Source organism: Copadichromis virginalis, linkage group LG23 (assembly GCF_057382275.1).
Source record: "Copadichromis virginalis isolate Kocher_CV1m ecotype Utaka linkage group LG23, C_Virginalis_male_GT1.1, whole genome shotgun sequence".
NCBI classification, from domain to species: domain Eukaryota; kingdom Metazoa; phylum Chordata; class Actinopteri; order Cichliformes; family Cichlidae; genus Copadichromis; species Copadichromis virginalis.
Genome location: NC_140639.1, coordinates 25222 through 41240, shown reverse-complemented (window position 1 = coordinate 41240; position 16019 = coordinate 25222).

Sequence of the window (16019 nt, the reverse complement as noted above, 5' to 3'; positions counted from 1 at the left end):
GGCAGAAGCTGAAACAGGAAGCTCCAACCCGGAGGGCGGTGCTGTTTTGATCACGCGGACTGGGAAATGTTTCACGTGGCTGCTAGGGACATTGACGAGTACACAGACTCAGTCTGCGGATTTATCAGGAAATGCGTGGAAGATGTCGTCCCATCCAGAACAGTTAAATCCTTCCCAAATCAAAAACCCTGGATTAACGGAGATGTTCGCGCGGCACTGGCGGCACGGAGCACCGCCTTTGCCTCCGCGAACACATCGGACTACAAACACGCACATTACCAACTCCGGAAGACTATCTAAGCAGCCAAACGTGAGTACAGGGACAGGGTGGAGCAACAGTTCGACAACCCTCGGAGTATGTGGCAGGGACTAAACACGATCACAGACTTTAGAGGGAAAACCAGCACACCGCAGACCACGGCCTCTCTGTGTGAGGATCTAAACGTATTCTACGCTAGATTCGACACAGCGAACACCATGAGACCGGACAGTGTGCGCACCGCGGATGACGTCAGTGCGCACACTGTGTCTGAGGAGGATGTGCGGAAGTGCTTCAGGAAGGTGAACGCACGCAAAGCTACTGGTCCGGACGGGATTCCCGGCCGCGTCCTCAAGTCATGCGCGGCTCAGCTGGCTGCAGTGTTCACGCACATCTTCAACCTTTCCCTCTCTCTGTCTGTAGTCCCAGCCTGCTTCAAAATGGCCACCGTCGTCCCTGTACCCAAATCCTCCACCATCTCCTCATTGAACGACTGGCGACCTGTAGCCCTGACCCCCATCGTAAGCAAATGCTTCGGTCACTGGACCCTCTACAGTTCGCATACCGCCACAACAGGTCCACTGATGATGCCATAGCCTTGACACTACACACTGCCCTGTCACACCTGGAGAAGAGAGACACGTATGTGAGAATGCTGTTTGTAGATTACAGCTCAGCATTCAATACCATCGTTCCCTCGAAGCTGGACAGGAAACTGCAGGATCTAGGACTGAGCAGCTCCCTCTGCAGCTGGATCCTTAGCTTCCTGTCTGACAGACGCCAAGTGGTCAGACTGGGCAGCATCACCTCATCCCCCATCACACTGAACACTGGTGCCCCACAGGGGTGTGTACTGAGCCCTCTCCTGTACTCACTCTACACCTACGACTGCACAGCCACTAACAACTCCAACATCATTGTGAAGTTTGCGGACGACACTACAGTGGTGGGTCTTATCACCAATGGTGATGAGACGGCTTACAGGGAGGAGGTCAGCGCCCTGACCCACTGGTGTCAAGACAACCATCTCACACTCAACGTCGCAAAGACAAAGGAGCTGATAGTGGACTTCCGGAGGTGCAGAGAAGTACACACCCCCATCACCATCAACGGCGCTGCTGTGGAGAGAGTGAGCAGCTTCCGGTTCCTTGGTGTACATCTGGCTGAGGATCTTACGTGGTCAGTACACACAAACAAAACAGTGAAGAAGGCGCAGCAGCGCCTCTTCTTTCTCAGGAGACTGAAAAGATTCGGCATGAGCCCCCGCATCCTCAGGACCTTCTATCACTGTGCCATTGAGAGCATCCTCACTGGATGCATCACCACCTGGTATGGCAACAGCACCGCCTACAACTGCAAAGCTCTCCAGCGAGTAGTGCGGTGCTCTGAACGGATAATTGGAGGTGAGCTTCCCTCCCTCCAAGACATCTACAGGAAGCGGTGCCTGAGGAAAGCGGGGAGGATCATCAAGGACTCCAGTCACCCCAGCCATAAACTGTTCAGACTGCTTCCATCAGGAAGGAGGTTCTGCAGCATCCGGTCCCGTACCAGCAGACTGAGAGACAGCTTCTTCCATCAGGCCATCAGACTGCTGAACACTTCATAGACACCTCAGCTTCACTACTGGAACTTTAACATTATGCACTCCATACTGTACAGTAACGCCACTGTTTTGCACATGTCTCAACTCTGTATATTTTTATATATTTTATTTATTGTTGACTCTATTTAATTTGTAAAATATGTGTACACACACACACACACACACACACACACACACACACACACACACACACACGTAGAAAAATATTTAGTATACACATCCAGAAATGCATATACTATTATATATTGTACATATATTTATTAGTTTCAGATGTAGCCATTCTTGTATTTTGCTTGTTTACATTATTGTATTTTGCACAACTCTGTTGCTTGTGAAGCTCGCACACAAGAATTTCACTCACATGTGCTGTACCAATGTACCTGCACATGTGATGTGACAATAAAAGTGATTTGATTTGATTTTGATTTGAAATTATTTTTGGAGTGGCACAAATAATTTGTGTGGCATCAAATTTGATGCAGAACAGCTGATTGTTCTGTAAATAGTTTGAAATGTTTATTTAAAAAAACGCCTTGGCTGCATTTTAAGTAAACAGCTGCAAAAAACTTTGTTTGCATAGATCAGTTACTTTTTTGAAGACGTAATTATATAATTAATTGCCCAACATTGGTCATTATATACTGTATTTTGCAGACAGAGAGTTACAGGACTCTCTCCCAGACCACAGACTCATACTCATAATACAAGTCAGAGCTTTTTTTTTTTTTTTTTAAAAAAGAAAGTTGCGTTTTCAAAATTGGAGTTCAAGTTATTTTTACTTCCAATAGTGTTAACATACTACACAGGTCATGAACAAGATTTTTTTTTGAATTTTTGTTGTAAGTGGGCTAAAGGAGTTAATTAAAAAAAAGTCTAACATAAATTTAAATGTTGTAATTTGATTATTTTAATAAACCATGTAACTTGGATGGATTCAATGCTGACGTGACCACAGTGCACACGCCTGCTGTTGCTCACAGTGGTCCAAGGGACCGCTCAGAGAGTTTGTGTGTTCGCTCAGACACATGAAAAATTAGAGGGAACATTGGACCCAAGCTTCGCCCCCACAACAGGGTCCTCAACCGTCCTGGAAGAAAGTCTAGTGTGGTATTCTACTGATCAACTGAGCATGCCACCTTTCCCAGTTTGTGTCCATAAACCTCTTTGTGTGCTCCCCTGTTGATCTTCTCTCATTCCTACACTGCTCTTTTGATGGTCATGTGATCTGTACACCTAAATACAGCCCAGTTATTGTTGTTGTTCACACCTGACGCCTGGGCTCATAAGTTGTCCTCAATATCTTGCATTTCCATCCCCCGTTTCTGACTCCCTGCCATCTGTCTTCTCCTTGATATTCTTCTATAATGAAACCTGCAATCATTGCAATCACCAATGAGTCAGCTGAATGGCTAGCTTATCACTTTAACTGAAACACTGTTCAGTCTCAACTTTGCAGTTACTATTTTCATCATTTATGTTACAAGCATTTGTAAGTGCAATTTGTTTGGAGGCACAATCGTCTGATTTTTGTGTGTGACAACATTTCTGCATCTCAAGAACGGTTTAGTTTGGACTACTTGCACAATTTTGCGCTTTAAACTGACCTGCAGTTTGGTTTGGCTAAAAACTTCAGAGCAGACATTTGCCCAAATTTCTGGGCGCTTTCTTGGGTCAGCACAGCTTCTCAGTTTAATATATGAAGTGCCAGATCTTTTTGCATGTCCACTTAATTTCAGAATTTAAGAAACAATCCATGTGACTGAGGCCTGGTATCAGCTTGGCATCCTTTCATCTCTCTAGCCTTTTAGTTAATTATGCCTTACTAAAAACGTGTAAAACAGAGAGCACAATCTGTGATTAGGTATTGAAACAGCTGTTTACTCCCCAGATGTTTGTGTCCTCAAAGAAATTCCATTTTGATTTATGTGAATGTATTGTGCAGGTACTTTCTCTGCTTCGCCCTCATTGCTTGCTTTATCTGAGAACATAATCTGCCTTCTTTTAGCTTGGGGTAGGCCTCACTTTATGTTTTAAATTAAAACGCTTGAAGACAAAGTGAACTCTGGACAAGCGTGCGACCTAACTGAAGTCCAGGTGGGCTTGTTGATAATCACATTTTCACACTCATCTCGGGGCAGACCTGTGGTGTTCTGGTGCCAACCTGTCCCCTCCGTTTTTTGAGTGCCCCCCCCCCACATATAAAAAGAGACGGTTTATTTTATAATATTTTAGACAACAGCATATAAAACACCATTTGCTTGCACTTGTGTGTGTGTGTGTGTGTGTGTGTGTGTGTGTGTAAAAACTGAGATGTTCAGAGGTCTTGCTTCATGGTATCGAGCAGCTCACACAAAACAGGGTCTTTGTATTTTAATGTAGGTGCTGATGTAAACCACAATTTTCAGCAAACATCTATCAGGTCATTGCACTTTTCTTTATTTTTAAAGCTTAAGTATGCGTACATGGGATATATTAAAAACTGACAAGCTGTTTGAACATATGATGTGAAATCACTTAATTAACCTGCTGGATTTGCTAAAAGTTAAAATATTTATACTACTTTGGCTAATGGGTTTTGCACATTACTCTTAGCTTAGTAAGTGGCTATTAGTGAGGGTCATGATAATCAATTCAATTGCGTAATGGGCTGACTAAGTATTTCCAGACTAAGAGAAAAAGTCAGTGAACATATCCGTTGGTTTAGGTGTAGGCTTAATCCATTTCTGAGAAAACTGAAGAGCATAAGTGAGGGTTAGTATGTGTTAATGATTTCAGTGTCATGCAGGGGAAAGTAGCATTCAGTGGAAGCTTCTCGGTGATTGTTTTAAATCCAAATATGACCCTTATTTGTGGCGCATGTTAGCATACAGTCAGCTCAGGAGTTAGTATCAGTCATGTGGTTGTCACGAGGTTGCGCACAGCATCACCAGCAAGAGGGCTTGGTTTGAGAGGTTTTTGGCATCTGTGATGTGATTTACAACCATCCACCCATGTACAGTAAGAAGCTGCACTCACAACCGTGGGCATCAGCAAGTTGGTGAAATTTAAACAAAACAGCATTCCATCTGAAACTCTCTTATTGTACCCAAAATACAAATTTTAGTGATTACATGTGGCTTCATTAATTATGTTCAAAAGGATGAATACATAACGCAAGTAATAACTTTATAATCAGTCAGTGAATGAAGGAGCTCAAGAGTGCAAATATAGTTGCAATAAAGTGACAAATATGCCCTTTTATGTCAAACAAAGACCGAAATAAGTGGCATCAGTGTGAGGATGAAAATGAGCGATCCAACCTCACACTGCAGATATCAGGGCAACGCACAGTGGGGGGGCAGGGGAGGGGGGGGTTGCAGTCTGCGCGCACAAGAGGGCTAACAACGCTGTGAGTGACAGAATCCACCCAAACTGAGGAACAGCTTCTTCCCCAGAGCTGAAGCCTGCACTGTTTGCACTATAATATAATATAATATAATATAATATAATATAATATAATATGTTGCTATTTAATGTTTTTTGTTCGTGTTGCAGCTGCTCTGTGAGCCAAGCTTTCGTAGTCTAAATTCAATGGAAATATATCTCTGCACCACACGATGGCGATAGATTCTCACAGTCTGTGCTCTGCTTCCGCCACCAGTCATCTTTAAATCTTTTTTTTATTCAATGAAACCTTTATTTAACTCGCAGCATTACTTTAAAAAAATCATATTTAAATACAAAAAAATAAATAAATACATGAACGACAGTAGTAGAAAATTGATAAAATAACACCAAATAAATATATTTACAAATGATAGCAACATCAATGGAATAAAACCATGAACACCAGCAGAAGGAGAAAGAGGCCTGTATCTACATTATTACTCTGGCAGCTCTCAGTCTCCATACAGACAGGACACGTTGCAGCGTAATTGCAGACAGGTGCGTGGGCCTGAGCTCCGCCCAGGCAGAATGACGAGTGGAAGAAAGCAGCAACACAATAAACATATGTAACCTTGCGGAGCCGGCCGGGCAGACATCGAGACCGTGACAGAGTGCAAAACTTTTATACTTGACAACACACACAAAAACCCCCACACACAACAAAAATCAGAATTTTTGTGATTTGGATTTTTATTTAAAGGTGAAACCTTTTTTCTTTTCTTTTTTTTGCCAGATTAGACATTTTGATTAATTTCATTGAAGTATACTTTAGTTTTTTTGTTTTACTTTGATGCTATAATAGATGTTTTTAAAATTTAGTAATATTTAATACTATATTGCATCATGGCAAAACAACAGTCTCCTCAAGCTGCTTTATACTGTAAGGTGAAAACACTACAGAAAAAGCCAGAAAACCCCAACAATCCAAAGATCCCCTTTGAGCAAGCACTGGGCGACAGTGGGGAGGAAAAACTCCCTTTAGGAAGAAACCTCCGGCAGAACCAGGCTCAAGAAGGGGCGGCCATCTGCTGCGACCGGTTGGGGGTGATGGAAAGAGAATAGAGGGAGACAAGATGAAGTATACTTCTAATGGCCTATTCCAATTGGTGGTAATACATCATAAGAATTGAGGAAAGGTGGTGTTGATGGAGACTCTGGGGAAGGCCTTCGTCTGCCAGGGTGTTTTGGAGCCACTTGAATAAATTTAGTTTGCACTGGAGGTGGACGAGGTTTAATCTGTGGAAAGATCTGAGACGGAGTCGGAGTCTCCCCATAACATCTCCCCATCACGCCTCTATGGACCAACGGTGCGAGCTTTTGTCCTTTCTGTTTTTCTAATTTAAGCTGGAGTTGAACGTCTTTCACTCTAGATTTTAGATGACCCATCTCTTTTTCTTCATTGCCAGCCTTTCTGATCATCTGGTTCACTGGTCCAATGAGCTCCTGTTTTTGTTTGAATAAAGCGTATTCGGAAGACTTTACCATATCATTGTACTGCTTTTTAAATGATTCCAGCTCCCGTGTTTTATCTAGTAAAGCTGCATCTAGATCCTTGCATCTGGTACGTAGACAGTTCAGCTGTTTTTCAAGAAACTCGGTCGTTCCAACAAAGGGGATGCCTTCCACACCGTCTGTCACGGCTGCCGAGGCGAGCCGTGTGGAGTTGGAAAAAGGACCCAAGAGCAAGCAGTGTATGAAAAGATTAGTGGAGTTTATTTACAAGGTGTCAGTGGCAGGAACAGAAAACGAATAATGAGACAAACTAACGGAAACCTAAACTGGGAAAACTAAAGAGCAACTAGAAATCCACAGGACACGGGGAGAAAGGCAGAGAGACGCAGACTGACGGAGGATACAGAGACGCAGAGAGACACAGATGAATGCAGAAAAGCGCGGACTTACATGGAGTAATACAGACGAACCGGCAACAGGCAGGAGAACACACAGGGCTTAAATACACACACCAGTAATCAGGGGATAAGAGACAGGAGGGCAACACAGCTGGGAGAAATCAGAGCTGACGGGACAGGGGAAATGTAAACTGAACACACTCACATCAGACATGAACCTTCAGAATAAAACAGGAAATTAACAGACAGAGAACCAGACAGGACACTGAACTTGACAGGCAGACTCATGAGCAGACACAAAAACACCATGGACAGACAGAGGGAACACAGAGAAGTGGGAGCAGGCAGGCAAAGAACAGAAACCTAACAAATGGCAAAATAACAACAGAATACACACTCGGAATGAACAAAAGCATAAGGAAACACAAAACACTGAGTCCTCAGACTCAGGACCATGACACCGTCTACGTATTTCTTTTTCAAGTTGTGGAATATATCCCTAAATTCCACCTTTTCTTTTTCTCTCAAGTGACCTGCATGTGGAAATGCCTTTTCAAAGGACAAAACGCACTGGTACAATTCCTCTTGGAAGTGGCGCTTTTTCTTTTCCAGGCAATTCGTTTTTTGTGTGAATATTTCTGTTTGCTTTTTTGTGGCGCGCAGTTGCTCTTCCAGTGAGATCTTTTCAGCCAGTGCCTGATTGTGTGCCGTTTTTACTTTATGCCTGTCCACTGCTGTCTTTCTGTGTTCTTCCTTCTCTTTACTTAGTGTCACAGTTCGGCTGTGTGGCAGGCAGGAGAAGGACCCAAACGCAAACTCACAGAGTCAAAAGTTAAACTCAAAAAACACAGCTTTATTGCTGGCGTGGAGTGGGACACGAAAAACAATACAAAATAACCTAAACTGGGAAAAACTAAAGCACAAGGAGCCACAGGGAAAAATCACACAGCTATGATGGAGGACGCAACACTGACAAAGAGAAACATGGGGCTTAAATACACTGAGGGATAACGAGGGGGAATGAGCCACAGGAGGAGAGCACAGCTGAGAGTAATTAAGCAGGACGAGGCAAGGGAAGCAAAACTAGAAACATTAACATAGAACAGACTGTGAAAGTAAAACAGGAAACACACTGACGGAACTCAAGACATGTGGACTTAACAGACTGGGGGAGACAGAACATAGGGATCTGAAACATGGAACAGAAAGGCACAGTAGATCAACATAAACATAACAACGCCACAGGGGAAGAGTAAAACTGAACACGATGAACACAGAAACACCAGACCTCTTCACAATAAAACAGGAAACATAATGAGACGTAGACATGACAACCCAAACTTCACAATGTATATCAAAACGTAAAGGGAAAACAGTTTGATGAGCTGTATAGTGAACTGAAACTGAAACAAAACGAAGCCTATCATTAGGAATAGTGACTTTTTACAACTTCAGTTCTTTTTTCACTCAGTAGGTGGCAGCAAACTACAAACAATGGTTGCATTTTACACTCATCCGTTTTCATTAGAGGCAGAACCCAGAAGCACATCCAGGTTTAGGTCTACTGCTTGGTGCTACACAGAAACAGGCTGAACAGACTGGAACTCACATGAATTTGGACGAATCGAAGTAAGAATGTCACTTCTGCTCAATTGAATTGATTATCATGACCCTCACTAATAGCCACCTTAATAAGTTAAGAGCAATGTGCCAAAGTAGTATAAATATTTTAACTTTTGGAAAATCCAGCAGGTTGATTAAGTGATTTCACATCATGTGTTCAAACGGCTTGTCAGTTTTTAATATATCCCATGTGCGCATACTTAAGCTTTAAAAAAATACAGTCCAATGACCTGATAGATGTTTGCTGAACATTGTGGTTTACATCAGCACTTAAATTAAATCATACAGAACCTGTTTTGTGTGGGCTGTTCGATACCATGAAGCAAGACCTCTGAACATCTCACTTTTTACACACAAACACACACATCCAAGCAAACAGTGTTTTATGTGCTGTGAGATTTATAATATTATTTTATGCCATGTTAGACCCCTAATTAAAGATTGTGAATTATTATGTAGTTTTAGTTTGCATTATTCTCCTGAATTAGGAGAGGGTGATAACTATTGCATTTGTTAAACTGATTTGCATTACACTGCTGATTTATTGTGAATGGATGATATTGTTTCATGATGCATTATACTGCTGAGTTATAAGAAATACTGTTTGCAGAAAAGTCATCGCCTTATTTGTCTGATTAGAAGAGAACGGAACATGCTGGAGTTTTCTGCCCCATCTCAGCAGGAGCAGATAAACAGGGAGCCAAGGTCGTAGCTTAGGCGCCGTGTGAGAGAAAGCATGTGAATGTTTAGGCTTTTATGATAAGGTGGGGGCACCAGAGGCTATAAGAGTTTGATCAATGCTCCACCATTTTGAGATCTGAGGCTGTCTGCATACAGTGTCCATCTCCCACGCGTGTGATCATTAAAATCATCGTTTGACTTAACCCGGCCGGACCAGTGTTGTTATTGTGGTTTTTCCTCTTGTCTCCATCCCCAATTTTTGAACTCGTAACAGTGCTGTCGTCTAAAATATTATAAATTTGCCTAAAATAGAAGTGTTTAAAACTTCTATACAGATCCTGTGCAGCTGCAAAGCAAAAATAAAAAACTCCCTCCAGGCAGAAGCGGCCATTTTCGTATGTGGGGAAGACCCCCACAAAAACAGAGGGGACAGGCTGGCACCAGAACACCACGGATGTGCCCCGAGATGAGTGTGAAAATGTGATTATCAACAAGCCCACCTGGGCTTCAGGTAGGCCACACGCTTGTCCAGAGTTCACTTTGTCTTCAAGCTTTTTAATTTAAAACATAAACTGAGGCCTACCCCAAGCTGAAAGAAGGCAGATTATGTCCTCAGATAAAGCAAGCAATGAGGGCGAAGCAGAGAAAGTACCTGCACAATACATTCACATAAATCTAAATGGAATTTCTTTGAGGACACAAACATCTGGGGAGTAAACAGCTGTTTCAATACCTAATCACAGATGATGAGGACGAAGTCGAAGTCCTGCAAGGACTGCTGGAAACAGCAAAAGAAAAGGTGGTACGTCAGGAATTTCACAACAGCCAAGTTGTTGAATTATTATTGAAACGCCACAAAGAGGAAAAAAATAAGATGCAGCAATTTTACGAGGAAAATACTAAAAAAAACTCGAAGACAAAGCCAATGCTGCAGACAGAAAGTTAGAAGAGGTCATGGAAATGTATGATTCCAAAATAGAAAAGCTTGAGAGAACAGTAAAAAATAGTAGAGGTGTGGCCGTCAATGCGGTTAAAGAACGCGAGGAACAACATCAATCCTCGCAGTGTTGGATTGAGGGTCTTCTGACACGTAATACAAAGTTACAGGACGAAAATGAATTGATGGATAAAACCGTGAAAGAATTAACAGACGAGAAAGATCAAATGGGCAAAGTAATAGACAACCAAAAGGCCCAGAATATGGAGATCAAACGGAAATGTCAGAGAAATATTAGGGCTCTGGCCTTTGAAAAGAAAATGAAGGCTATGGTCGAAGATGAAGTTGATTCTTTGAAAAAGAAAAATGAAGACCTAAAAAAGGCCCTAAGCACAGAGCAGGAAAACCACAGAAAGACAGCAGTGGACAGGTATAAAGTAAAAACGGCACACAATCAGGCACTGGCTGAAAAGATCTCACTGGAAGAGCAACTGCGCGCCACAAAAAAGCAAACAGAAATATTCACACAAAAAACGAATTGCCTGGAAAAGAAAAAGCGCCACTTCCAAGAGGAATTGTACCAGTGCGTTTTGTCCTTTGAAAAGGCATTTCCACATGCAGGTCACTTCAGAGAAAAAGAAAAGGTGGAATTTAGGGATATATTCCACAACTTGAAAAAGAAATACGTAGACGGTGTGGAAGGCATCCCCTTTGTTGGAACAACGAAGGAGTTTCTTGAAAAACAGCTGAACTGTCTACGTATCAGATGCAAGGATCTAGATGCAGCTTTACTAGATAAAACACGGGAGCTGGAATCATTTAAAAAGCAGTACAATGATATGGTAAAGTCTTCCGAATACGCTTTATTCAAACAAAAACAGGAGCTCATTGGACCAGTGAACCAGATGATCAGAAAAGCTGGCAATGAAGAAAAAGAGATAGGTCATCTAAAATCTAGAGTGAAAGACGTTCAACTCCAGCTTAAATTAGAAAAACAGAAAGGACAAAAGCTCGCACCGTTGGTCCATAGAGGCGTGATGGGGAGATGTTATGGGGAGACTCCGACTCCGTCTCAGATCTTTCCACAGATTAAACCTCGTCCACCTCCAGTGCAAACTAAATTTATTCAAGTGGCTCCAAAACACCCTGGCAGACGAAGGCCTTCCCCAGAGTCTCCATCAACACCACCTTTCCTCAATTCTTATGATGTATTACCACCAATTGGAATAGGCCATTAGAAGTATACTTCATCTTGTCTCCCTCTATTCTCTTTCCATCACCCCCAACCGGTCGCAGCAGATGGCCGCCCCTTCTTGAGCCTGGTTCTGCCGGAGGTTTCTTCCTAAAGGGAGTTTTTCCTCCCCACTGTCGCCCAGTGCTTGCTCAAAGGGGATCTTTGGATTGTTGGGGTTTTCTGGCTTTTTCTGTAGTGTTTTCACCTTACAGTATAAAGCAGCTTGAGGAGACTGTTGTTTTGCCATGATGCAATATAGTATTAAATATGACTACATTTTAAAAACATCTATTATAGCATCAAAGTAAAACAAAAAAACTAAATGAAATGAATCAAAATGTCTAATCTGGCAAAACAAGAAAAGAAAAAAGGTTTCACCTTTAAATAAAAATCCAAATCACAAACACATTCTGATTTTTGTTGTGTGTGTTTTTTTGTGTGTGTTGTCACGTATAAAATCTTTGCACTCTGTCTCGGTGTCTGCCCGGCCGGCTCCGCAAGGCTACATATGTTTATTGTGTTGCTGCTTTCTTCCACTCGTCATTCTGCCTGGGCGGAGCTCAGGCCCACGCACCTGTCTGCAATTACGCTGCAACGTGTCCTGTCTGTATGGAGACTGAGAGCTGCCAGAGTAATAATGTAGATACAGGCCTCTTTCTCCTTCTGCTGCTGTTCATGCTTTTATTCCATTGATGTTGCTATCATTTGTAAATATATTTATTTGCTCTTATTTTATCAATTTACTGTCGTTCATGTATTTAATCTTCTTTGTATTTAAATATGATTTTTTTTAAGTAATGCCGCGAGATGGACAGTTAAATAAAGGTTTCATTGAATTAAAAAAAAGATTTAAAGATGACTGGTGGCGGAAGCAGAGCACAGACTGTCTGTGAGAATCTATCGCCATCGTGTGGTGCAGAGATATATTGCCATTGAATTTAGACAACGAAAGCTTGGCTCACAGAGCAGCTGCAACACGAACAAAAAACATTAAATAGCAACATGATATATTATATTATATTATATTATATTATATTATATTATATTATATTATATTATATTTATAGCTGTCGAAATTAACGCGTTAATTGCGATAATTAAATTTTGGAATTAATTACGTTAGAATATTTAACTATTTAGCGCAACACGCAGATAAGTCGCTCCCATAATTCCACTTGATTTGTTTACCGCGCCACTGAAAATGGAGAAGCAGGAAGCGGATGGCCTTCTGGATGGGGAATTTAAATACAAGAAGAACATAGATGGGACAATAAACAAACGCGTTGTAATTTGCACTCACTGTAGTAAAGAGTTTCAATTTCACCGTTCAAATTCGACCTTAAAATACCACCTTAATGCCAAACACGCGTTTGTCGGGGCAGCAGCTTCACCCGGCCTGCGTCAGACCACTCTTAGTGAACGCAGGCCACTCGGTAAGTCTTCTTTGGACAAACTGACCGACAATATAGCCAAATGGATAGCAAAGGACTGCAGACCGCTAAGCATTGTGGAGGACAAGGGCTTTGCGGATGTTTTAAAGGTTGCATCTCAGGACGCGTCCTACAAGCCCCCAGCGAGAAGCACAATAACAATTCGAATCCACGAACTGTATGAAACGGAGAAAAAGAAAAAAGAAGAGGCTTTAGTTCACACAGAATGCGTGGCTCTGACAGGAGACCACTGGACATCATTGAGTAATGACAATTACCTGGGAGTTACTGCGCATTTAATCACTGAAGCCTGGGGTCTGACATCCTTTGCGCTGACTATAATGAAAACGGAAGAGCGGCACTTTGCGGAGGCTTGTGCAGAGCAGTTCCAGACTGTTGCTCGCAGGTGGAGAATTGAGGAGAAGGTGACAACAGTAGGCACGGACAGTGCGCGCAATATGATCGCCGCGGCTCGCATCATGCCATTCAATCACATGCCGTGTACCGCGCACATTCTACAGAGATGCATCACAGTGAGTCTCGCAGACAGTGGCTTTGTCACTGCGCTGGCCAAATGCCGCAAAATTGTTGGCCATTTTAAGCACAGCCCAGCAAACACAGCAGAGCTGAACGCAGAGCAGGTGTCACTGGGGCGCAAGCAGGAGCCGTTGGCCCAGGACGTGCCTACGCGCTGGAACTCCACGCTGGAGATGGTGAAGCGCTTGATCCGCAACCAAACTGCAGTATCTTGCCCAAGGATATTTGGCATGCAGCCAGGAGGCAGCCTGGGATCGAACCACCGACCTTCTGATTAGTGGCTGACCTGCTCTGCCACCTGAGCTACAGCCACCCCATGTGTGTATGTGTGTATTCCACTGCAGATATGTGACTGAACTGCTGGGAGGAGAGGCCTACGTCTCCTGCTCTGTAGTTCTACCAGCCTTCTGCCACCTGCGCCGTGTCATGGAAGTAACTGATGAGGACCCTGCATATGTGGTGAGGTTTAAAGAGAAGTTTAAGGAAGACCTTGCTTCCCGCCAGGAACATACCAACTATGCATGGCTCCAGATCGCAACTGCACTGGACCCACGTTTTAAAGACCTACGCAGTGTGCCCAAGACTGACAGAGAAGCAGTGTGGACCACACTGGCAGGCATGCTGCATGAAGACTCTCCTAGAAGATCACACACTGCAGAAGAAGGTCCAGCCAAGAAGACTGCAACCCCCCCACTGTGCTTTGCCCTGATATCTGCAGTGTGAGGTTGGATCGCTCATTCTCATCCTCACACTGATGCCACTTATTTCGGTCTTTGTTTGACATAAAAGGGCATATTTGTCACTTTATTGCAACTATATTTGCACTCTTGAGCTCCTTCATTCACTGACTGATCATAAAGTTATTACTTGCGTTATGTATTCATCCGTTTGAACATAATTAATGAAGCCACATGTAATCACTAAAATTTGTATTTTGGGTACAATAAGAGAGTTTCAGATGGAATGCTGTTTTGTTTTGTTTAAATTTCACCAACTTGCTGATGCCCACGGTTGTGAGTGCGGCTTCTTGCTGTACATGGGTGGATGGTTGTAAATCACATCACAGATGCCAAAAACCTCTCAAACCAAGCCCCCTTGCCGGTGATGCTGTGCGCAACCTCGTGACGGAGTCAAGCATATTCAAAACACCCCCTCACCTCCCGTGTCAAACTCAAATGTCAGCCTATTTCATGTGTCACTTTTGGAGCAGTTGCCATCCCGACGAGCCATGGAGAAGTTCGTGTTTGTGTTATTTTACTTATTTGGTGTTCTGGTGTGTTTGGGCACCGGTCAGCACCATCGTGTTGAGCACGTGTTGGACCGTGGACACACCGGATTCAGTGGGAGAATAACGGTCAGGTGTACAGTTTACTGAGCACTGGGACTCAGTATCGTTTACCAGCACAGACACGGAGACGCGCTCAGCTTCTATTGAGAGCAAACAACCAAGTGAACCCTCCGGCTGCGTCCAGTAGACGAGACACACCGTCTGGGCCGGGAGCTTTCCGAGCATTCAGACTCTTAAACTGCTTCCTCGCATCTGCTTCATGAATATGAAGGGTTGTGGTGGGAGGAGGTGGTGTGAAATCCTCTTTTGTGTGGGGTGAGGAGGGGGGTGTTGTAAAAGTCCCCAAGAGCAATGATGAGAGAGTCCGGGAATGTCCGCTCCATGTGCAGTATCTGCTCCGCGAGTGCGCACTGAGCTGCCTGCGCATCCGCATCTGGCGGGATGTAAACAGCGGCCAAGATGAATGAAGCAAACTCCCGCGGAGAATAAAACGGTTTGCAGTGAATAAAAAGGTATTCCAGAGAGGAAGAGCAGTGCTGAGCAATCACTGTTACATCTGTGCACCAGCCACTATTAATGTAGAAGCAGACACGTCCACCTGTGGTCTTACCAGAGAGAGAGGCCTGCCGGTCCGCGCGCAGCAGATGAAAGCCCTCCAGCTTGAGCGCGCTGTCCGGGATGTCCTCACAGAGCCACGACTCCGTAAAACACAAGACACAGGAGGAGGCAACGTCTCTGTTCATGCTTCTCATCAGGGCCAGCTCGTCCATCTCATTCCTGAGTGAGCGTACGTTGGAAAGGAAGATCCCAGGAAGAGCAGTTCGCAGTCCGCGTCTCCTCAGACGCACGAGTGCGCCGGCTCGCTTTCCTCGCTTTCGGCGTCTCACTTTCCTGATCAGAGTCTGCAGTAAATCTGCCGCAGATGCGACAAATATTGGAAGTAAATCCACAGGTGTTGTAGTCCTGTAGTTAAGAAGCTCTTCTCTAGTGTAAGAATATCCAGAGGAGTGCCCAGACACAGAAGTTATGCACAAAAACAAAACAGAAGTAACGCACTGAAGCACCGGGGCATCCATACGCGGCGGCGCCATCTTGGAACAAGGGACTTGTCTTTGAAAGGTAGAGTGTTAATTACTAAAGCTGAAGGGATA